Source organism: Topomyia yanbarensis, chromosome 2 (genome assembly GCF_030247195.1).
Source record: "Topomyia yanbarensis strain Yona2022 chromosome 2, ASM3024719v1, whole genome shotgun sequence".
Classification (NCBI taxonomy): Eukaryota; Metazoa; Arthropoda; class Insecta; order Diptera; family Culicidae; genus Topomyia; species Topomyia yanbarensis.
The window spans coordinates 391,972,982-391,991,595 of record NC_080671.1 but is presented as its reverse complement, the minus strand read 5'-3'; positions in this window follow the sequence as shown (position 1 = coordinate 391,991,595).

The following is an 18,614-nucleotide window of genomic DNA, read 5'->3' as shown; positions in this document are numbered from 1 at the left end:
ATTGGTAATACAGAATTAGCTCCTTGAACTTTTGTGGCAAATTATGTAGAAGGATTCTACTTGATTACTGCGAATGTCAGTACACTGCAGCTATCATTTACGTACCAAATTGGGGGTTCGTAGAAATAATTTGTTCGTTTAAAAAGTGTTGTTATTTGGAATTTGATTCAAGAAACAGTTTATTCTCCATTCTTTTTGAAATTCCTTTCATAAAAGAGGAATATCCTAAAGCGTTGTCCTTATATATACACAGATAAGTGTACCTACACGAAAGTAACTACTGCTGGTTCACCAAGGAACAGAGTGTCGTTTCATTTTTTTTTATTTTCTACAGAGGTTGCTCAAAACTCGAAGCATGAAATCCCAATGTGCGCGTACAATTTGTCCGATATCTTTACTGCCTGAAGCATGCGATCTTTAGAGCAGTCAACCATGTGTTTTAACAGATCCGAACAATTCAAACTGGAATCGGAAACAGCGCCATCGATCCCGACCTTGTTTGCTGGTACATAGACTCGATGCTCCTTCGTAATTGACTCGTAGCCAGCAATGCCAGAGTATTTGCCTGAGCTAGTCAGGACGAATTTTAGATAATTCTGTCACAGCCGAATATCGTTCCGTTAGGATTCTAGGGATTCTCAATAGATTTAAGTGGTTACACCACTGTAGAATGTACTTTAGAGTCTCAAAATGATAAGTCAAAATATGGACACCTCTTATATATACTCTGAGTGGACTGAATTTTCGGCAGTAGTAGCATTAACTCGCACACAGTCAGGACGTTTTTTCCAGAAAATCTGTAATATTTTTTTTAAATTCTGGAATTTACTGGATGGTCAAAGTATCATTTGTTTGAGAAAGCTCCATTTATAAGCTGTATTTTTTGGTTTTCTAAAGGTTTATTTGACACGGTTCAATGTGATAGCACAACTAACTAGTTTCAACAATAATTAAAAATTAAAACAAATACTAAGAATATCTGTCTGCCAGATCTTGCTGACGCAGTTTGCTGCTGCGCGTTGAGATCCTTTTCCTTTGCGGTGAAGCATTAGTTGCCTTATCCGTCGCAGCTTGTGGGTCATTCAGTCTGCCTTCTCTTGCGTTATCGTTCACGTCCCTGTCATCATCAATACTGCTTTCTTGCTGTTCATGGTCAGACATTCTTATTTGTTTCTTGTTCTTACGGGTCGCTGTTGTAAATCCGTCCTCATCGGTATTTGCTTCTTTGTTGGTGATGCGGTTGTCGTGGTCGTTGTCCCTGCATTATTGATTAATTGGGTCGTTGTTTTTGGTTTATTATGTAAGTATCGGTTTTTTGTTAGAGTTGGCTAAAGTAGTTGAGTTTTGACTGTTTGCTTTGGCGCATGTTTTTCCGTAGTGGGTTGGCTGGTTACAGAATTGGCATGTTGGGGTCTGCACGGGATATATGATCAGCGTTGTTTGCTTATAGGTTACGCCATCCTTCGGTGATTTGCATTCGATAGTCATGTAAGAAGGTATTGGTTTAGTCACTCGCATCCTCACAGTACGAACGCCGTTGGAAATACCGGAAAAAATTTCTTTAAGTATCATTCGTAATAGATTCCACTTGTCCGCATTGCGACATAATTCGTTTGATGTAGTCTTCCTTAGTATGCGGTGCCAAATCATGGATACGAACGTCGACCATGTCGTTTTCCATGCACACGGAAATATTGATTCTGGCGTTATTAAATTGGATCTCGTGTTGCATATTGTTCTTTGCAATGAAGCTAAACTTCTAAACGTAATCAAAACACAGTTTTTGATGTGGTGTAGCGGAATATACGTAACTTTTGCGAGATTAACTTTAACTAGTTGTTTCACCCCTTTGAACGGTGAGGCTAACACGAGTTTTGTTAAAGTGAATCGAAATTGTGTTATCCCGTAGCACGGACACAGGGTCATTTCACTGCACAGACGGAGACAACGATACTATACTGTTTGTGCACTGAATATAAAACAAAGCGCTGGCTTGCTTCACTGGTGCCTATTGCGTAGCGATTTTTTTGTTTCTGCTCTGTGCGAGGTCAGAGGATAGACTGAGCTGTATTTGTACATTTTTACTTTTATTTTTTATTTTTTGTTTTGTTTTGCAGAGTGCGACGTATGCGAGTTGCGTTGGGATAAATCAATTTATTTTTCTTTTTATGTGTGCGTTGCGTTGATACGGGTTATATGGTTAAGGTAATGAGCCTATTAATACACACTTTTTCATATTTCGAATATACGTAATTCGTTTTTATCACTAAGGCCTCTGGAAACATACCTCTGTAGATATTTGTAAAGCACGAGCAGCCTGGAATTTCCGCCTACTGAAAGACGGACGTTAGTTGGAGATTTTGGTGGGCGAGGAAATTGAGTTAGGTTAGAGCAGTTTCAGTTTGTTTCAATGAGTTGCGAAACTAATCTATGGTGATTGGTAGTAGTCAGCCCAATAGCAATCCCATCTGACCAAGAGAAAGCACTGACTGGTGTTTATCGCAGGTTTGCATTAGTAGCTTATATTGAACTTTTAGGACATGTTCAGCAGCGTAGCATTTTATATGGAATCGGCACGGAAACAATCACGTTCCCGGCTGAATTCATTGATTTATTATTTCGAACAGCTTTATAACTGGTATACGCTGTCCGTTGCCTTTGTTGTCCCATCTGAAACACGTTTAGAACTTTGCTTCCAATATACAGAGATTATTCAGCACATACACTCAAGTTCAATAGATTTGGGAAAACAGCTTAGAGTCAAGTGCCAGTCTAAGGACAAGTTCTATAATACAAAACTGAAAATTCTAAAACTAGTACTTACTCTCCCCAGTAGCAGTTTGCGCGGGTATTTTTTTAGTTTGAAACCATGGCACATGATGTCTTAAGGGGTTACACCACTGTAGAGCACGAAAAAAAAACGAAGAGCCACTGTAGAGCACGAAAACTTTGAATGTACTATGAAAATTTCAAAGCGGTCAAAAATCATTTATTTGAGTTACATTTCCGGCCAGCTCAAAAAAAGTGGTTTCGAGAAAAACGTGGTAAAAGTTTTCAGTACACACGGGATATACATAAGAGTCCTTACGGCAGAATTGAAAATTTGAACATTTATGTATTGATTTCGTCCTCCATGTTTTGGGATATAATTTTTAACATCCTAAACCACATTTTAGACTAATAAATAGAAAATCGATTTTTGTTAATTCCACAGTAAAACCACAGAGAACAGATATATAATAGGGTGGGACAAAAATTAGATTCCAGCTCCGAGCAACTTTTAGGTACTATTTGGGTCCTAGAGCAACTGTGCAAATTCTTAGCTCGATCGGTGAAACTGTATTTTTGAGCCCACTGTTTAAAGTTTACATGGGATTTTGTATGGGAAAATTAACTTTTACAAAATAATTCCTCCAGGAGTCGCCCATTACTTCCTAAAAATAAATAGTTACGTGGATTTTATAGGAAATTTAATAAAGAAACAAAGTCTCGAAAACCACGAAACGATCTGATGCTTGAGAAAAAAGTTATTAAGCCGAAACCGATTGCTGCTCTGACGATTGATAAAATATTCATTTTTTTCCAGCACCACTGCTTTTGGTTGTCCAATTATACGCAATTTTGTTTTAATCCTCTCTTAATGTGTCTAAATCGTTTAACTATACTATTTGGCCACTTCGCAAGGTTTTGAGGGATAAACTGAGGCTTCTTTTGTACATAATAAGAGAAAGTTAAAAATTTTGTATATAATAAGACCGTCAGAAGCAGTGATGCTATGAAAAGTGAAATTTTCATAAATCTTCAGAGCATCCATCGGTTTTTGCTTAATAACTTTATCCACAAGCATCAGATCGTTTTGCAGTCTTCTAGACTTTATTTCCTTGACAAATTTCCTATAAAAATCAGACATCAATTTATTTTTAGGAGATAACGGGCGACTCTTTGAAGAATTAATTTGCAAAAGACAATTTTCCCATGCGAAATCCTATCCTATTTAATACTTTAAACCGTGGGCGCAAAAATATAGTTTATATAACCATGTCCCACTCTAATATATAAGCTAGAACAAACTTTTCCGAAAAACCTGTGTAAACATTTAAATGAAAATACGTTGAAAGTTACCATCGCATACAGGTTCGCATGCATGAATCACCATTGTATCCAAGTTTGCACACAAGTCCCGTATAACGATTGCTGGCCGATCGTAGCGCCGGCCAGTGGCAAGTTGCTGCTTGCTGTTGTCATTTCAAAGCGACAGTTTTATTTCTTACACAGGTTGAAAACTGTACTTGTATGTCAGTTATCAGTGGTAAAACTGAAGTAGACGACTTCAGACAGAATGCTGTGAGGCGAATAATTTGTTTCATGGCACCAAATATCTAACTATTTTCGTTGAAAAGTTATGAGCATTTTTTCACCAAAAGTTGGGTTCTTTGAAATAACAATAACACTCATTGGGACAAACAAAAGATAATTCTTTTTCAACTGTAAATAAGGTCATGATTAGAGTTATAATTGAGCAAAAATTAGAGATATTTTTAGAAATTTCATAAAATTGATTTATAAGAATCTATTTTTGATATATTAATATCTTTTGAATACTAGAGGCTAGAGTTTTGATGTGTTCACGATGGACAATATAAAAAAATAACGTTATGTTTTCATAATAAAATATTGCACTATACAATACTTTTCTATTATTTTAAATAGGGGGAGGAGCGGTTCTAATTTTTTTTTTTTAATTAGAAAATTAACCTTTTAATGGTTTGAGATAGAGTTTGGCTGTCTTCCAAAAAATTGAAGATAACATTTTAAAAAACTTTGTCAAATATGCTGGAACTCAAAGTCGTGTACATATCATTTTACAAGAAATTCAACAAAAAAATTGGGGGCCTTTCCTAAAAAATGGTTTACTTTATATAACATTCTTAGATTCTTCATTAGGATCACTTTAGAAATACTTTCAGATATTTTGAAAGAGAACAACTTGTTTCAATATACCGAACCTTTAGCTACTCTTATTAGAAAGTTATACGTAAAGGGCAAACACGAAATTATTGCGACACATACAATAGGGCATAACTTTTTTACCATTGGGTAAAAATCAACCAAATTTTGCACAGTTTCTCATTGATGTGTATTGTTTACATGCTGTCAAACTCGAAGTCGTGTTTTTCGATTCAACGAAAATGAAGGTGAACCAATGCGAGTCGAGAGAACAAATTCTGTCCAAACACCTGGAATTTCCTGACCTGTCGCACCGGCAGTTGGGAAACATGTTGAACATTCACCATTCAACCGTCTCCAGAGTGTTGAAGCGGTTCCAGGAGCGGTTGACGTTGGACCACGGCAATGGAGCTGGAAGAAAACCGGGACCGGAGAACAAAAAGACGGAGGGAATGGTGAAGCGGATGATTAAAGTAAATCCCAACGTCTCAAGCCGTGATTTGGCTAAAAAGATCGGCATGTCGCACAACTACGTCCAGAATGCAAAGAAGAGAGCTGGACTACATACATACAAGGTACAGAACTTCCCAAACCGCGATGAGCGGCAACAATCGACGGCTAAAATTCGGGCACGGAAGCTCTACGAGAAGATGCTGACAAAATATGGCTGCTGTGTGATGGACGACGAAACGTATATAAAAACCGATTTTAAGCATATTCCGTTGGAGTTTTTCACCAGCAAGAGCAAGTTCTATGTGAACGACAAATTTAAGAAGAAGAAAATGTCGAAGTTCGCCTCCAAATATCTCATTTGGCAGGCAATCTGCTCTTGCGGACTGAGGAGTGAGCCTTTCGTGACAAAGGGCACAGTAAATGGCGAGATCTACAAATCTTAGTGCCTCGAGAAGCGCCTTTTGCCGTTCTTGCAGCAGCACGACGAAGCTCCGCTATTTTGGCCAGATTTTGCATCATGCCACTATTCTAAAAGTGTCCTGGAGTGGTATGAGGCCAATTCTGCCCATTTTGTTCCAAAGGACATGAATCCGCCAAACTGTCCGGAGCTGCGCCCGGTGGAGCAGTACTGGGCAATGATGAAGCGGGAACTTCGGAAGAGCAAGAAGACAGTACATGTTAAGAAAATGAAAAAAAAACTGAGAAACTGGTACCGGATGACACTGTAAAGACTTGATGGAGGGCAGCAAGCGAAAATGCGTTCAATTTTACACTCAAGGCTCCATCGATTAACTTTTCTTTTGATTTTTGAAGTAAATATATGTATAAAACTACCCTAAAATTTTGGTTTGATTTTAAACATTATAAGAAAATTGGCATGACATTTTCGGTGTCGCAATAATTTCGTGTTCACCCTTTACTATTTAGTTAACCCATTCATGCCCATGTTGTATGTGGACAACAATGTTTTTAAACAGCTATAACTTTTGATTGAGCCAAGGTTTGCTCACAAAAACAAGTAAGGCTAATAAATGTGACTATTGCCTTTTATTTGAGTATTAACAGTTACAAGGATAAGCTCTAGAACTAAAAAAACTTAACTTTAAAATGTTTCACAATATCGCCTTGAAGTCAAAGAGAAAGTTGCAGGAAAATTTACGGGCCTTTTGAAAAACCAATTATTGTTGATGGAGAAACGCGACTAACTTATGAAAAGGTCGTAATAAAACAAAATAATTGTGTTGTTAAAACAAAAGTTAAAATATCTCGAGAGCTACTACATTTTAGAAAATTTTTGTTAAGAGCATTTCGATTTAAAATGGCGTTTAGAATCATATTCAAAAAGAAAATTGTATATTTGACTGCAAATAGTAATAAAATAGTATAAATAGTATAAAAAAATGTCAAAAGTTGTTGTTGGGAAAACTTTTTTATTGAAAGCATCTCCAGGATCCAAATACACTAAAAAAGTTGCTTTTACGTCTTTAAAACGATAAACATTAAATTTTTGACATTTTTTGATGGGGTAACGCGAATAACTTTTAAAAAGAGCATAATTACACGAATTAATTGTTTTTGAAGGAGCAAAATTTCAAATATCTCGAAAACTATCGCATTTTGGAATATTTTTGTTAAATGCATTTTGATTTTAAATTGTGCTTAGAATTATATTCTGTAATAGAATTACAATTTTGTATGTCTATTAGTATGAAATTTAAAAACATGTACGAAGTTATTGTTAGGAAAACTTTTTTACCGATTTTTTCTCCATCATGCAATCACATTCAAAATGTTTCTGTTCTCTTTAGGTTTTTGATAACAAAATATAAAAAATTTAAAAAAAATGGGTTTTTTGCAATTTAAATTTTTATCATACATTTTTGTTTTTTTGAAAAATGACACATTTTTTTCAGTGTATATTTTTTTCAGACAGAAGCATTCATTCCCTGTAACTCGTTCTCAGATAGTTTTGCTGTATAAAATACAGTAATCGAACAAAAAAATTTTAAAATTCAAACACGTAGAAACGTTTACGCCCTTTTGAAAAGTTGCTCTTGAGTCAAAATAATCTTATTAACTGTGGAAAATATTTAGTCTTGCATGACGGTGAAACGTGTAAAGTTTCATTGGACTCTAAGATGGTCGGTCACGATTTTAAAGATTTTCGGACGGATCTTCGTGGAATTCCTCTACTTGTAGTAGGCAGGCAAGTTTCATATGACAGCAACAATATTTAATGTTAAGTACCTTAATTGAAGACCATGCTATTTGAAAAAGTTATATTTTAATATAAAAGTTCTCATAACTTTGAAACGAAAAAATGTTGTAGTTGGTGTTTTAAAGCAAATTTTTCGCCCCAAAATAATCTAAAAGTTGTCCAAAAGGTACTTTAATGTGAAATAAAAAGTACAAAAGTTATAGAAATAAAACCGTTTTTAAGGAACACCCTATAGTATACATTTGGATTTCTCGTGCAATGGAAAGTATAAAAGCTAGAGCTTGCGTGTCTTCGGCAAATTTGTTTGAAATGTGTTGCTCTACAACTCGAACCGTTAAAAAGTTCAATTCAAAATATTGCTAAAATTAGAACCACACTAGTTCTATTTACATAAAAAGAAGGGCCTTGCAAAGTACAACAACTTTGCCAAACATATTGTAAAGCTAAGTCATTCAATTTTAGCAAGAAGTTAAAATTCCTACTAAATTCACATTCTGGACCACTGTGCAGTGATATGGGTGTTTTCGGAATGTGGTTGACGAGTGCATGACGGAAATCGATGATCGAAGCCATTTTGTAATACAAGATGGCGACTTCTGGTTTAGATTTTTAAAAACATCAACAATACGGGTTTTTACGAAATGGAATAGATACAATGAAGACCCGATTTTGCCTACCGTATATTTTGTGTTCTATTCAGCCTTATATGAAATTCCATTTGACGGGCTTTAGCAGACGAACTAAGTCAAATTCGAGTATATATTTTTCTAATCTTAAAGGTGCAAAATGTTCAAATACAAAAATACCTATTTTTTTTATTTTCCACTGGAAACCTTATGGGAAATTTATAGAGCAAGGTGAGGTTAACCCGGCTTAGTAAAACAACGTTGATATTAGTTTGCGTAGTGCTTTCGATTTTCGACAACAGGGTTTGCCCCACCTTATCCTACTATATAATTAGGAAGGGATTTTGAGACTGTCAGGGACCTAAAAAGAAACATTCTAACAACTTCGTTTTATAAAATGGAAACAAAAAATCTTTCGCGATGTTATCAATATGCCTATTTTTCTGTCTAGAATTCAACAAGGGACTGATAAAAACGGGACTTCATTGTATCTAGGGATAGATATAGTAATGATATGGTTATTAAACTGGTTCAATTTTTGACTATTAGCTCCAACAGGCTCTACTGTTTTGCTTTTATGGCCCTTAGTAATTGTAAATTTTTTGATACCGATCGGTTGTGTCTACGGACTCTCCAAAAATTTCAAAGTTTATATGGAAATTAGTGTGGAAAATCGGTAAACAAAGAAAACAAAACAAATCACCTCATCTATCAATTCATGAGAACAATATATAATTCTAGAGGTATTCTTCTACTGAACATATTCGTGGAACATTGTAAGTTTGTGAAAATTCGCTGAGAAAAGTTATTAACTAAAGAAGCAGCATGACTTCAAAACAAGTGGATTTTATTATTAATCATAGCAACCCTGTTTGAACAGCTGCATCTGCCATACGCGAGCGTTGATTGGCAAGTCTAGTTTACACTTGCATAACGATGGAGCTATTCAGACATGGTTGCTATAATTAATTATAAATAAAATTTACTTGTTTTTAAGTCATGCAGCTTCTTTAGTTAATAACTTTTCTCGGTGAATTTTCACAAACTTACAGTGATCCACAAATATGTTCAGTAATATATAGTGTTCTCATAATTGATTCATGAGGTGTTTTTTAGGAATTTGTTTTCAACGTTAACCGATTTTCCATTCTAAATTCCATATAAACTTTGAAATAGACACAACCGGTCGGAATCAAAATTTGCACAATTACTATGGGCCATAAAGGAATCAGTAGGGCCTGGTGGAGCTAATAGTCAAAAATTTAACCAGTCTAATGGTTATAGAAATTCTACCATTTCCGTCATTCGCACGTCAATCCTGTTCCAAGAATTTCCATATTGTTAGAGTTAGGCGATAGGGGAGACTGGGTACACATCCCACTTTTGTTTTTTTCTCATAACTTTCCAATGAAATAAACATTTTGATTGCAAAATTCACCATTTTGTAGTCAGTTCGAAGTGTAAGAACTGTGAATAATGAGTAAATCCGGCCTGTCAGTAATATGAACAGTTTTTAAAATCATGCCAAAACGATGTTTTTGTAAAAACGTGTGGTAACTTGATCCCCTGCTTACTAGGAGATCTTCGAGATGGATTTAAACCCATATTTTCAAAAATATGATACAGCTTTTTCAAAAAAAATGTAATACATTAGATTTGTTTTTTAAACAACGTAAACGATCAAATATGTCATTTTCTTTTTATATTGTGATAACTTTTTGTGCTTAGATTATAAGATCCCCAAGAATCAATTATCCTCACTCTCCCCTAATATTGCTAGAACGGAAGAAGCCCTTCCAAAATTACCACACATAACAATTATTGAATTTAGTACACTTCGTCGACGAAACAAATTTGAAGAAAAATGTGTAGCGAACTTTTTTTTATGGATTAAATCCCAAATAACGAAAACTTTCTTTGCGAACTACTTCAATTCACGAACCCCCGCTTGGGCTCGTAAATGGAGATTCCAGTGTATCAGCTTTTTGTATGCATATAGAGCTGGCGATAGTGCTACATTTCGGCTGTGCCTTTACGTATTTACCATGCTAATATAGAGCTTAATATCATTGTAACTGCTGAAATAGAGTTTTTATTTAATATTAGTGCAAATGTATAGCGAATATTGTGCAATGGCTTAATGCTGACGGTTACTTGGGTCAAATCGTACGTCATTTCTATTTTAGGATAAAATGCATTCCAGTTGCAATTCTCAAGTAAAATCCTACCTATAATTATAATGGATTTTAATTTCTGGAACTAGTTAGCCCCAACCTATTCCTAAGAAGAGAAAAATAGTTTTCAATTCCCACTAATGTATCGATCGAAAGCAGAAGTAGAATAACATATTCCCGGCGGTACATCATACTTCCTAGGAATGAATGGCTGTTTCCTGTTACCGAGTGATATGAGATTTATCAACAACCGGCTGTTTACTGGTTGAAACGAAAAGTTTAGATCCAGTACTTTGTACATGAGAATAATAATGTACGTAAAGTGGAAATTCATTTTTTGCTTTCAAAACAACATTTCATTCAATAGAGGTAATCGTTAATTGAACAGTTGTGTACACAGTTTCTTTTTCCTGGAAATTTAGCAATAAATTAAGCGGTCTGGAATAAACAGCGTAAATTGATGAATTAATACATTCGCTGCACAACTTCGTTATGACAATCGAACAACAAAATTCTAAATAATCTCTGTTTCCGAAAAATGGAATTCTAAATTGATTTATAAAACCGGACCTAGAACCTGGGATAGGAATCCACCTAATGTATCACAGGATTAGATTTCCTGGACGCTCCCATTCTGGGAATCTGTCGCGAATTTCATGGCACACTATTACTTGCCAGATAAATTATCATGATGAAAATCTTTTGCATAGCATCTGTGGAATTAATTTAAACGACATAGTCCGACGAAAAATAATAATACAAAAGTCGAAGGAACTAGCACGCAATAAACTGACGGCGTCAGCTGTATTCTTCTAAGAACGAAACGAAACGAACCAGCATTTTCCACATGTATGACTGCGAAGAGATGTTGCAGCCAGACTGCACTCTTTCGCTAGTAGCTTGTGATATATGCAAAAAAATTTATTATTTATCGTAATTCTGAATGGGAAAGCGTCACCGCGCCAGTAAAGTAAGCTCCTCAGCAGCTCCCAACGCGCAAGCTAGAGCTCGACTCAGCCTCCCCGAGGGAACACATGGAGCAACTTGATGCTCCAGACTGTATGTAGGTACTGCATTCCATTACGAGCCCGGCTGCACACACGGTTCTGTTTGTTCACCCATATTCGAACGAGCACTTCATATGTGTATGTTTACACATTTGTAATGCATGGTTACAGGAGAAAATTGTTTCATAACTTTCTATTGGATTCAGTCAGCCCTAGCAATCAAGTTGAAAAGTATTAGCTGCTGCCGTTGTTGCGTCTGAGCGGGTAGTGTCAGTGCTCATTTAAACAGATATTACCTTAATTAATAATTAAAAGAGCAATGTCGTTCAAGAAATGTTCTCCAATAACCATAACCGAGGTGGTGCGAGAGTATACAACATGATGTAACCTTACACATCCTTTCGTTTTTCCTGTACTTCTCTAGCTACAGACCGGGGTTGTCGGTTTGCACGCATTCGTTAGTGGCACCCCGTGGGAATGTCATCCAAGAGATTGCTTTTTGATAACCCTTCTTCCCAGTGACTGTGACTGTACATATTCGATAGCAAATGATGGAACTATTGCAATGTATCATTGCAACCAAGCAACAGTTCTTTCGATGCCCTTCACATAAGCATGCTCTTCATAATTGAAGATCTTTTCCGTACTGGGGAACAGGTTGTCCTTGAAGGAGTTAGTTAGTTCTGATGAAAATGCGATTTTTCAATGTGTGAGATCATTCCATTAAATATGACTAATATTGACGTAGGACTACGTTTCTGTTTTCGATATGGCGGTGCAGTTAACAAGTCTATTGAAAATGAATTTCTAACTAGAAGTGGTCAGGTTTGAATGCTTATCGCTCAGTTTTTTTACGAACAAAAATCGAATTCGCCTCTAGAAATGCAGTTTATAATGTTATGCAGGATGAAAGACAATATTATTCCTATACATACTCACTTCGAAAATTCGATATTAGTCTGTCAACCTCAGGCACATTTTGTTTCAACATCGAGCTTTTTGTGCAGCGTCCTCTGTTGTCTTTCCAGTTTTTTTTAATTTCCGCTGGATAATTACCCAATACTCTTCAATTTAACGAATTTGCGGGCAGTTGGGTGGATTAATATTTTTGTGGACGAAATCAACTTTCTTGTCACGGTTCCATCGCTTTTTAAATAAAAAACTTGGTTTCGAGTTCGTAGCTGAAAATTCCTTGCTAGATTATTTAAAATCACTCCAAACCATCAACCAAACAATATTGCTGGACGTTCATTTTCTGGGCCGCTCGAAACAATCTTGAATTCGCTGGACACTTTGTACTGTAGCCAGATAAAACTTTTGTCCGGGAGCATGCAAACACGGGTTTTCTAATATGAGTGTGTGCAGAATTAATTTGTGAAATAGAATACTTCTAACTTCTATTGACTTTCAAACTATGAAACAGTTAAGTAGCCCCAAGTAGTTCAAGTATAAACACAAAAAAAAAACAGAAAAAGAAGAAGTAAACCTAAGATGAAAAGTAAAAAGTACTGTATCTATTAAAATGTGTCAAAATGTACAGAAATGTAACCAAAACAGAACAATAAAAATTAAACTTAAAAAAAGAAATCCGTTGGAAACATTCGTTGCTCGCCTGCCAAACGAGCAGCAACATGACTGTAACGAATAAGCGGTTAAACGCCGTTAATCGTGTTCGACTTTGCACTTGTTTCTTTGCTGTGTGCAAAGCATATTTCGCGATATGAAACAAATGAGTATAAAATGCTAAGATATGATTTGAGTCGTGTACACACGATGATTTGCTAAATGAATTAATAGGGTGGGCTCAGTACACTGTAGTATGTGAGCTGCTTGTTAGTTAGCGTTGGGAAAAAATAATTTGGAGATATCGTCTTGTAATGTTCAATGTTTTAAAGTGCTTTCATATTCCAGAACACTGAATGCGATAGTATTTTTTTTCGATTTTGATAATTAACTATTGTGATTGTTATTTACCAAATTTGAAAAAAATCATCCCAAACGACTCACTTGTAATTTCGGATGACAATTTACGGCACAAGTTGGAAGGGCGAAGGGAAAAACTTTAGTGTAATCTACTTCATTGCAGATATGTTTCTGACATTACTCACTCATCTTTTTGTTCTTGTCTTCCATCTGACACAACTTTTTACTTCATCAGTAAGACGAAACATTCCCCGCTGAAACACGAGCATTTTCCGAACAAATCACTGTTGGAACTTTCGAAATCCGACCACTAGTATAGACACTGTTACAGAATTATTACAGTTTCCGAATACAAAGTGCTACATGTTTTAACATTTGTTTTAAAATGTCATTAATTTGCTCTAAGCTAATTTGGAATTAGAAAAGGTCGGGTTTCATTTTTTTCGAACCCGAACCCGAGAGCTTTTAATTTTTTAATTTTAGGCACCCTAGGCTCATCTTCGAATAGTATAATCATCCAAATCTGAAGTAGCACCATACGCGTTGAGTTATATCTGCCTATGGCAAAAAGAATCACTGGCGAGTAGAATCCGCATTTTTATTTGCTATTATTGAACGTCGAATTTGTAATGTTATGAGAAACTTACAAATCGTCGATATATTAACCGGAATGTAGAATAAATCGGTCGCTAACTCATGGAGAAACAAAAACCTTAATGGTGATAGTTTCAAACAACCTTGCCCGTCGTATTTAACCAAAATTTCTAATTTTGTATCAAAAGCGAATTCTATACAGGGCCACAGCAGTACCACCAAATTTGTGATTTCAATATATGGGAATTATGAAATCGTCCCTGGGCTACAATGCCCTTTTTAGTCAATACTTACAGTTTATTTTAACTGCAAGCAATCTTTATCATAAATCAATTTGATTATTATTAAACTTCCATTAAAGCAGGTACAACCTATTTGTTGCATTTGACCATGAATGTACCTTACAAAACCGTTTACGTTAATGTTTTGTCATGTTTGCATAATTCCGAAGACATTATTATATCTTTTTTTAAAAGCAAAACATCGATACATAGTAAACGAAAAACTTGTGTAAAATTGTATGTTTTAGAATAAAACTATCCAATTTAATAATAAATTTAATAAAAATTAAGCATATTAGAGCGATTTTAGTTCTGGGGTACGAATATATCCCACAAAACCGTTGACTTAGAGAAAAAGACTCGAAACCGTTGTAGGGTTAATGGACAATTAATATTCAATATGTAGCAAAAAGTACTACCATTAAGTGCACTCGCAACACCCACTGTTCGATTTCTTGCGACTGTCAAAACGACCAATCAGGAGCAGATCAGTAGATTGGTTATTATTGTTTGTAGTTCCCGTAGATTTCTACTCGCTTTGCTATCGACACTACTTGCATTACGCTTTAGCTGAGTTTTACGCTTTACTCTGACCACGGCCTACGTATCGGTTTTAAAGTACCTATCGAAATTAATGTTTTAAAACAGAAAGTTGAACCAATATTTTCCTATAAATTCCTGTTGACTTGATTTATTACTAATTATCATTAAAAATAAATCACAAAGAGATTTTAGATGTGAGATACGTATTGTTGAATGCTCTCTCATGAATGTTCTTTTAAAACATAAAATAATTCAGTCAGTTTACGAATCCGAAGAGACAGAATTTTATACAAGAATGAAAAATACTATATTTGAGCACCAGAAAATACGACGAATTATAGCGATTTGAAGGTGCTACCATTTGGTACGGTTATATGTGTCTTCCTTTCGTATCACGAAGTATAAAAAGAGACTGGGTTTTGTGTAGAGACAGCGTCAAGAAATGGTTGGGTTGTTTTGTTCAAAACCCGAACCCGACCCGACCCCGACAATTTCTAATGTGAAAAACCCGAGCCCAAGAATTTCAAATATGAAAACCCGGAACCCGACCCGAACCCGAGAAGCTTAAATTTATAGAACCCGAACCCGAACCGAAACCCGTCGGGTTCGGGTCGGGTCCGGGTTTCGGGTCTAAAAACCCGAACCCGACCATCTCAAACTCTACTTATGCTCGAACGTGCAGAACCAGTGCGTGGAACTACCCCGGTACACATCACTCGAAATAAAAAACAAGAAAGGATTGAGCATGCTTTCAGTTGCAGTGACCCTCCAAGGAACCAACGATCCCTATCTGTTTTTTTTGTTGTCGTGATCAGGCATGGAATGCACCTAAGAGTAAATCAAGAGAAGAATAAAAACATCCCTGCCTCCACTGTTCTGAATTTAGTTCAGTTTACTTTCGAAGTCAAAAGGGCTTGCCTTCGAACGAAATCAGTTTACTTCCATCGTCAAAGAGGTGGAATTTCGAACGAGCTTCGGTCAGATGATTTAAAATCCATTTTTTTACGTGTGTGTATGCTACTTTTCACATATTGAAAATTAAAACAATAGTCGGTGAAGCAAAAGATTTCAAATTAAATTCTTGGTTGACGGTGTGATGGAATGGAGCCGGCCAAATCTTAATAATCACCTCTCCCGATGTTAAAATGTAGTCTCCGTCCATCTGTTAACCAAAGTTAACCAGTAGAACAGACTAAAATCACAATTCTTTCTGTTCAAGATTTTTGTCTCAGTGCATGAGACTAGCTCCAACCAATCACGAACGAGCTTCGATCGGGTGTTTTAAAATCCGGGTTATCGTTGAAAAAGCTACTATTCAACCAACGGAAATGAAAAAAACCTGTTTTAAACCACCTAGCGGTGCAATTGTGCCTTTGTCATTTCTCTAAACTATGGCACGGAGGCTTTTTATGTTCAACATAATTGTGGAAATGTCCATTACATTCTTAGTACACTTTGCACTTATATACAATGGCATGCCAGCCACGAACTTGATGAGCTACGTGTCGACGGTGAAACACTTGTACCAAAAAAATATCATACTCCATTAGCCTAATCAGCATTAGATCAATGTTATCTGCTTGCTAACTTATTTTGTCATGCGGGGGTGGGTATGTGAGGAGGGCGAAAGTCCCTTGAACGAACGACTCCCCAGCTTAAATTGGTATGCTTTGTGATACAGTGGTGGTTTAAAGATGATGGGGTTGAAAGGGAGGGGTATGAGGGCAGGATGGGGTGGTGGTCTGAGGTGTGATTTAAAGAGATTTTTAAAGGAGGGGAGTGAACAGTAGAGGGGGGTGTGACCCCTCTCCGTAAACCATCAACTACGCCCCTGTTAAAATCCAGAAACCTTATGCGAGTCAAAAAAAAATTTGGCCGGGATTAGGTTGACGTTTTTCAGAGTGATTGCATAACCTTTCTATATGAGAAAGGCAAAAAGGCAAAAATGCGCCAAAATCCAAAAAAGTGAACCGTCGTCAAATTTTTTTTCCAGTTTGCATCAAATCTCGACGTTTCATGCACCTTGAACACATTTAGCATCAAAAATAAAAATTCTATTTTTAATTTTTCCTATAGTTTATATGAGAAATTTCTGTGTGGCCGCACTCTGAAACCCGTAATTCCGGAACCAGAATTCCGATCGATCCAAAATTCAATAGCAGCCGATGGGAAGGTTGCACCTTTCATTTGAGACTAAGTTTGGGCAAATCGGTCCAGCTATCTCTAAGAAAAATGAGTGACATTATTTGACACATACGCACATACATACACACACACATACACACACATACATACACACAAACATACAGACTTTTTCCGATCTCGACGAACTGAGTCGAATGGGATATGACACTCGGCCCTCCGGGCCGGGATTAGGTTGACGTTTTTCAGTGATTGCATAACCTTTCTATATGAGAAAGGCAAAAATGTCTCTGCTAACGGCATGTAACGACACAAACTGATTCATCTACCAACCGTGTACAGCTCACACATATTTCCTTCTGTAGCAAACCTATATTTAAAACTTTACCACAATAGATCTAAATACTGGTCACAGTGGTTAGTCTCCAACAAAAAAAATTAAAACTTTTCATCATTTATGTGTTCTGTTGGCGCATCGTATTTACTGAAATGAGCTGGAAATCTTCATCAGCTTTTGAAATATTTTTCAAAATACAGTTTTTTCGTTACTAATGCACGTCATCAATACTTCAAAATTGAATATATTTTCAACAAAGTGACGAAGAAATTGATTAATTGCTTGCAGTACAACAAAAGATAAAAACGTTCCAAATCTTACGCGATTTTTCTTCCGAAATTTTAACAAAGGGCCCTTATATTGAAAGGTAAGTCGTTAGTCACGACCATATTTGCTATTTGCTCACACAATGTGCAAAAAGAGTGAAATACACCGATGAAAAATAGAGCAGCACGTGCAGATCACCCGCACAATGAGAAACTTGAAAACGAAAAAGAGAAAATGCTGTGCAACCAAGAGATACACAATTTCGCACAAAAAGTCACCTTGAAGAGTCACTTTTTTGTGCTTTCCCTAACTGGAAATCAGAGAGGAAGACGAAGCAAGCTACAATTCAGATAAAGTTTGACCGGAAGAACGTTTTTAATGTTTTTTGATTGCCTTCCCTGCTTCCGTGCACGTGGGACCGTGATACACACTAAAAAGCCTCTTTATTTCTACTCTTTTATGTGTGCAGCCATGGAGTAAAATGCACACAATGGAGCGACACACATCGGAGTGAAAAGGTTTACTTTCAATATGTGGAAAGTAGCATACACACACGCAAAAAAAACAGATTTTGAATCATCTGACCGAAGCTCGTTCGAAATTCTAGCTCATTGACGATGGAAGTAAACTGATTTCGTTCGATGGCCAGCCCCTTAGGCTTCGAACGTAAACTTAACTAAACACAAAATTGGAGGTAGTGATGCAAATTCTGATTTTCAAATACTTTCAGTTCAATCCACCCCTTCCATGATTCAAATTCAAAGCTTTCCTTAATCATTCACTTTCAAGTTGGCGGGACTTTCATTACAAAACCGTACGTGTTCATTTCAAATTGATGCTTTTTCATTCACCATGTGCCATGCTGCTCTGTAGAGGCCAGTTTAAGTTAAATGTTGAAATGTTTTACGTTTCCAAGTTTATATGAATAGTAAGAAGTATGTTCACAGTAATTCTGCTTGATAAACCAAGTCAATACCGCAGTAGAGATATATTCACAGGGCCAATGAAATTGAAAATGAATGGAAAATGATTGAATAGCACGGCTGTTTGAAAGAATGATGCAACGAATAACTGCGAATTGAACATAGTAGGGCATGATTTG